This window comes from Protopterus annectens, chromosome 10.part0, assembly GCF_019279795.1.
Source record: "Protopterus annectens isolate FY-2018-M chromosome 10.part0, PAN1.0, whole genome shotgun sequence".
Lineage (NCBI taxonomy): Eukaryota > Metazoa > Chordata > Ceratodontiformes > Protopteridae > Protopterus > Protopterus annectens.
In genome coordinates, this window is record NC_056744.1 from 180565136 (window position 1) to 180572527 (window position 7392).

The window sequence follows — 7392 nt, forward strand, 5'->3', positions numbered from 1 at the left end:
TATATATATATATATATATATATATATATAGATGTATACACATATATGGGTGTAGGACACCCGATGAAATGTACACTGTGTCAACACTCAGGAGATCAGTGTCATAATGTCAAATTCAGAAATATCAGTATGTTCTGCAATGCTCCAGGAATTACTGCAGAACATATTAAACTAATGACAAATGTTTTTGTGAAGGGCAAGATCTCTGCATTCCCTACACCCCCTGCTAATTACATATACTTACTCCAATACTAGATAATCCCTGGGGAGAGCGTATACTCCCCTATTTGGAGATTGTCAATCTCACACGTCTGCCAACCATCTGTCTGTGTTGACCAAATTGTGTTAACCAGACAGGAGTCGGCATTGTGTACATTTTTTGGGGTGCCCTATACCTATAAATAAATATATATGTATATATATATATATATATATATATATATATATATATATATATATATATATATATATACACACACACACATATATATATATATATATATATATATATATATATATATATATATATATATATATAGATATATATTCTGTAACATTAGATACAAGTGTTTAATTTGTAGCTTGGAATGCGTCTGCATGACATAGGTGGCAAGACAATTAGATTTTAACTGGATGTACTAAAAGTATCCAGTCGGGGTACTTTGTCTTCATGCGTGCCTTTCAACATGATTTGGAAATGGTATAATTACTGACGACAGTGGCACTATATGAATACTTGAGAACTAGATAAACCAAGTTGAGACCAATGACTATTTTTGTCTACAGTGCTTGATTGAGACCAATGACTATTTTTGTCTACAGTGCTTGATTGTGACGGGTAAGATTATAAATCCACATATCCTGGCTAATTATGATAAAAATTCTTCCAGGAGAGAAGATGGTTGTTTGTGTGGTATATGGATACTAAGAAGTTTGATAATTTCAGACAAAGTACAGTTAAGGGAGTCTTCAAAAAAATCAACTTCACCTGCTCCTTTATATTTTGTCCTTTCAAAACAGAAATTAATTTATTAAGACTATTTCTGAATGTTTGTGTAATGCTTTAACCAGGTTTCACTAATAATTACTATGGCTGAGTTATAATGGACAGTAAATATTTGAAGTTGTTCACCTTTGCTGCACATATATTTGTTAGCTGAATATGTTTAGGGAGCTTTACACAATGCATAATGTTTACCAGAGTGATGGCATAATATGATTTTTGGTAAATTTTTCATGGTTGATGATGTGTCTAGAGGCAGAAAAAATGTGTGGAAAGCTTAGTCCAATATTAGGTTGAATATCTCAAGAAAGACTTACAAGGTGTTAAACCCATTGCATATACAACTGCTGCCAAAGACAAATTTTGTTTCTGATATTTTCCATGGTGGTTTGATAAGACTATATATTTAATAAATAGTGTACAGACTTTTGATGGTTTGATGGTGCTGTCATTTTGTGTTTGTTGTCAGAGTGTGTGTGATGACAGTTTAACTGGATGATTCTGAAGAAAAATGTTATTCTTGTCTCAAAGATCAAAGATTATGGCTTATGCTGGATTTCAATCCAGGAGTTAGTGCGATGGTGGTCCTGGTTGATTAATCTAGTGAATGTGAAAGTTTACACTTTCACAGTAACCATAGGTCCAGTGATCATTGGGATGGTCATTTCAAGGCAATGATGTTAGCTTTCAGGGTGTGTGTGTGTGTGTGTGTGTGTGTGTGTGTGTGTGTGTGTGTGTGTGTGTATATGAATAACTAATGGTAGAGCATTTGATACTCTTGAGTTGATGTCGGTGCTCATATCACCTTTTGAAGCCAAGATTAGGACAAGTCAAAGAGAAAACCCTAATGGCTGCATGCATAATTGTTTATGTGATTGACTGTCAGACAGGATAAACGAGGACAGATCAATAGCTGTACCCTTATGGTCAGCAGATAGGTGGGAGAAAAAATGTGTCGTATCACTAAGTGGCATTTTAAAAGGTACATATTGCTTTTTAATTTGAGAAAGCAAGCTATAATATGGAAGCGATGAATAGCAGTAATGAAGAATTGAAGCTATACTCTGATAGTTGTGTTGAGTCTAAGGTGAGAGTGATTTGTTTACTCATTCACTTCACAACACCCACTTTAACCTGTTCAGTATTATGCAAAGTACTTGATAGACATAAAGCAGAGAACTAATCCTGGAATGGCATGTCAGTTCACTGCAAGACACACAAATGCACACACACACACACACACACACACACACACACACACACACACACACACACACACACACACACACACACACACACACACACACACACACACACACACACACACACACACACACACACACACACACACACACACACACACACACACACACACACACACACACACACACACACACACATACTGTTATGTAGTTACATATCACAGATCACCTGCAGTGCATACCTGTAAAGTGATAGGAAACTACAGAACCTCAGCATGGAGCAAAATCCCTCATGGACACAGGGAGCACATGCAGATGCCATGTGAAAATCAAGCACTGACAGGCAGCGATGCTAACTACTGCACCACTCTGACACCCATAAAATAAAGGTTTTATGTATGTAGTAGCTGAGATAAAGCTACTTGCATGTCCTTTGATTATATGTCTGTGCACAGGAGAAGGAGTAGACTATAGTATTGAGACAGAAAGTCAATGGGAATCTGCGTGAAAGAAGGCATTGGCTTATAAAAATGTGTATACCTTCTTAAGTGCAGACATTCTGAACAAAAAGTATTGCTCAAATGACTAAACCTAAGGTATTAGATATGTGTGCAGTGTTAAAATGTTTTCCTACCAAGAATTTTAAGTTAAAGTCAAGTTTGTTTCTGCAATTGTCTGTGTTGCCTTTTATTCACTCAGTGCTTTTACAAAACGGCTTTTTTACAAAAAGGCTCTGTTATATTTGGTGTAATTAGGTGATAAAACAGTGTGCTGAATTAAGTGTAATGACATGCATGGAGTGTAGGAAAAGGAGTGGGTGGAATTTGGATCCCACTCTGTCCCCACTAGCAACCATCACTTCCAAGACAATAAGTCTTCTGTTAACTGTTGGAATATGTCAAAAATAAATGTGAACACTCAGTCAGGAGTGCACTCTCAATAGGATTAAGTGAAAGCTTTCTTTTTGTTATTGAAGTATATTTGTTATGCTTTAGTATTTACTGTTACAGCAGTTTTATGAAGAACCATGTTAGTAAGTGTGCATCTATGCATTAGCACTGCCAAAAAAAACCTCCTCAGCTTTCCTCTAGTAAAACTAAGACTTACACTACCAACAGATGATGCTGTAGAGGCAACTTATTCAATGCAGGGGCATATGGCCTTTAGTTTATTTTTTATAAGAGAAGAATAAAAAGCAGTAAGAAAAGAGTGAATAGGACACCTGTAGCTTCCACTTACATACATAGACTAAGACTAAACTGAGTCAGCAGATAGTACTGCAAAACTGCACAACATAATGTAGAGTTTCAGTACCAGCGTGTTTGGATACTTAACTATATTTCTTTCTAGACACAGATGTAAGTAGATTGGGGTAGAAATGAATAGCTTATTATACTAACATTGCCCATCGCTGCTGTGCAGAATGATGTAGCTCTGAATATGATTTGACTAGTGTCTTGGGTACTGAAAGAGCTGGGTTGGGGGAGTTTGGGAGTGAGCAGGACAATGCAGCTTATCTATCTGGAGGGAAGGAGATGTTATTTCCAGATAGCTATCTGATCTGGTGCAAGTGAAGTCTTTGAAGGCTTCCATGAAAGAAGTTGTGGACCATGATGACAAGGGCTTGGTTCTCCTAAGTCATAGATAGTCTTGCTGGCATATGTGGTGCCTAGAATGACATAGGTTGCACATGTGGCAATGCAGGTAATCATGTCAGCCATCAGTGTGTGGGACCATAGAAATTCCCTCAGTTACCATTTTGTTTTATTAATTTATGTTGAACAACTGTATTACTCAAGGTTTTGGTAAATTACATAGTACCATAAAAAATAAAAATACTTCAAGAACGTTTTTTTTTTTACTTGGAGTTAATAAGATGCATACAAAATTGCCCCTAATATCACTTAATACTGTGACTGTAGTTTATTTTCTCACAGTTTTTAACTGAAACTTCATCAGTGTGAATTCAAATCATTGTTCTTCAAAAACTGGTGTGCTGAGTGGCTATTGAAACTCACATTACCAGCTGAGAATATCATGTGCCAAATAAACAATGCTGATTGGCTGCTGTATATGCAGCTTTATGCACATATAAATACATAAACAGATAGATGGATCCTTAATGTTTTGTCAAATAACAGATAATTGAAAGATAATTATGTCGATGCATAAACAGTGAACGTAAATGTTTGTGAAAGGGAATGTTAACAAATATGGAGTGGTTATATGTACTACTGTAGCATATGGACATTTAGTCGGGTGGAGCTGCATTGAATTATCATCAGTCTGGGGAATAAAAAGGATTGTGGAAGATAAATGTGTTTTTTGACTCTAATGTCAAAAGTTTTATATATACCAGAAGTTTCAGCCTTAGGCAGTGGAAGTTTGTGTGCAAGTTTGTAGGTTATGGTTAAAGTAAGGGCTAGGAAAGGGGATATATTTAATTTTGTGCATGTTTGCTGTTGTTTGTGATGTGTGTTTGAGCAAAGAGTAAATGTGTGTTTGGGATGCTAATGCTGAAATTTTCAGATATACCAGATGTTTTGGCAAAAGGATGTAGGAGTGTGTGTGTGGAAGTGCTTGCGGATTAAGGTTAGAGTTAGGGCTAGGGAAGGAAGTAGTTTTAGTACTGTGTGTTTTATTTTGTAAATGGTGAAATCTGAGTGACTTGTGTAGTGATAGTGTTAAGAACATTTTTTTCTAAGGGAAGGTGTAGGGTGGGGTATGCCCCCTGCACCACATTATTAATGCATGCTAGCCTTAACTGTAACCTTATCCCTATCCCATATCCTCATACTTAACCGTACACATTACCTTAGGAAAACCCCCTTCCTAACAATATCACTATTCAAAGAAATTAGGTCTAAATACAGTTGTAGGGTTTTGATTAATCATAAAAGGAATATCTTTGTTTTCCTTTTGCAATCTTTTGTGTTTTTCCTATTTTGGGTTTTCAGTTAGTTGCTTTTTTGAAATGCATCAACAGCTGTTTTTGACAGATAGATATACCAGCAAATACATTGACAGATAGATTTACAGTAGATTGACAGACAGATAGATAGACAGACAGACATAAAGATTTAATGTCTGCACCTACAGTCCAAATGAGGATGGCATTATTTAGGTGTTGGTGTATGAACTGCAATGTAGCATAAGAACAACCTCGTAGACTGATTAGTAAAGTAGCCTCTCTGTTAAGCGAAAAAAAAGCACCTATACAAAAATCGGTTTGCATAAAGCTAGCCACACACAGACTTTCAGGGGAAGAGGAATCACAATCCCGCTTTGATTCTACATTCTAGTGATAATCAATTTACTGTAGTAAAAATACTAGTTAACTGGATTTAAAAAGCTGACAGACAGCAAAACATGCTTGCAAAAACTGACTCCATGTACTTTACTTATGCCTAATATGGATGTGGTATAGCAGATATTGACTTCGTTCAATACCAACAAGAACAATCACTTAAAGAAATTTATCAAATAAGGTATCTCACTGCTGAGGTTTGTGAAAAATGAATTCTCAGAAACTATCTAAAGAACCTGTACAGTAGTAATGGTGTAAGCCATAATTGCAGCTGTATTTACAAAGTTTAAATGACATCCTTTCAAAAAGTTTAATGTTTACTGGCACAGACAACAGTGAGTGCATGACTATGTCTTAATACTGTTCCTAGATATATCTGTGGGCTGATGTGGCAGTTTATGTCTACTCAATATAGTGACATATAAATTCTAGTTATTCATAATACTTCTGAAAAGAAGAATGATCAATAAAAACAGGAAATTAAATGTTCTCAGGGTTGGTCTTGTACACGTCATCTGTATGATTGTCACTGCGATCAGAAAGAGACAGAAGATGACACTGCATTTCCATGCTGTTGCTCAGGGTTTACTACTTTGTAATTTTCATACTGTGAAACTAATTTACTTTAAAGTGTTTTATGCAGGTAAATATAAACAAATATGACATCATCATCACAGGCCTATCAGCACACTCAGGCAGAAACCTGTTTGGAAAATTCTTGCTGCTTAATATTAAAAGGATCTGTGGAAAAGAGAGTTTACTGCCACTTAGAGGCATCACCATTTAAAAAATAATTCCCACACCTTATGTAGAGTAGAATTTATGTAAAATTCCAAGATGACCACCTAGACATGGTGTGTGTGTGTGTGTGTGTGTGTGTGTGTGTGTGTGTGTGTGTGTGTGTGTGTGTGTGTGTGTGTGTGTGTGTGTGTGTGCGTGTGTGTGTGTGTGTGTGTGCATGTGTGTGTGTGCACGTGCATGTGTGTCTGTATGTGTGCGTGTGTCCGCGTGTGTGTGTGAGTGTGTGTGTGTGTGTGTGTGTGTGTGTGTGTTTAGGTGCTCATATGGTATACTTAGTAGCATGTGTGTAGATACAGTTATTTGTTTATCAGTGACGTAGGTTGATTGGCCTGAACACCATTTTCTGCAGCACCTCTAGCTATAAGTGAACCACAAGCACTGCACAACAATGTATTCTTTGCTAGATAGTGATGCATGAAAATACAAAATAAACTGAATTCACATTCACATTTCAGGAGATGCCAACTTTCCTTTAGCTCCTTAGTTTTAAGAATTTGTTCTTTTAATTTACCAATTGCATCTGTGTTGAACAGGCCTTGATAGACTTCCCAGTGAGGAATTATGTAGAGTTTTATTTAGGTAGAGCACAGTTCAAGTAACCTGAACACAGCTCATGCAAGTGTTCTCAAAATATACTAAATGACTGCTGTGTAGATTTTAAAGGAAAGTAACTCATGTTTGTCTCCCTAGTTGCATTGTGATTTAGAGGTATCTTTTTTTCAATTTAGAGTAAATATTAATGTCACAGGGCTTGGAAGGTCACCATAATAAGGAATTAAGCAGAACTTTTGGCTACCATCAATCAAGCATGAGAGCAGTACAGGTCCCAATTATGTTTCTAAGGATATTCAAAACACCTTACAGTCAGAATGAAATTTAGAAAACACACAAACAGCCAGCACTTCACCAGTATCTTGCTTTCTTTAATTCCAGCAATCTGGTACCTCGGCAATTCGCCTTCAAGGATCACCCTAGAAGGCGAATTGCCGAGGTACCAGATCGCTGGAATTAAAGAAAGCAAGATACTGGTGAAGTGCTGGCTGTTTGTGTGTTTTCTATGTTTCTAAGGATAATCTGCA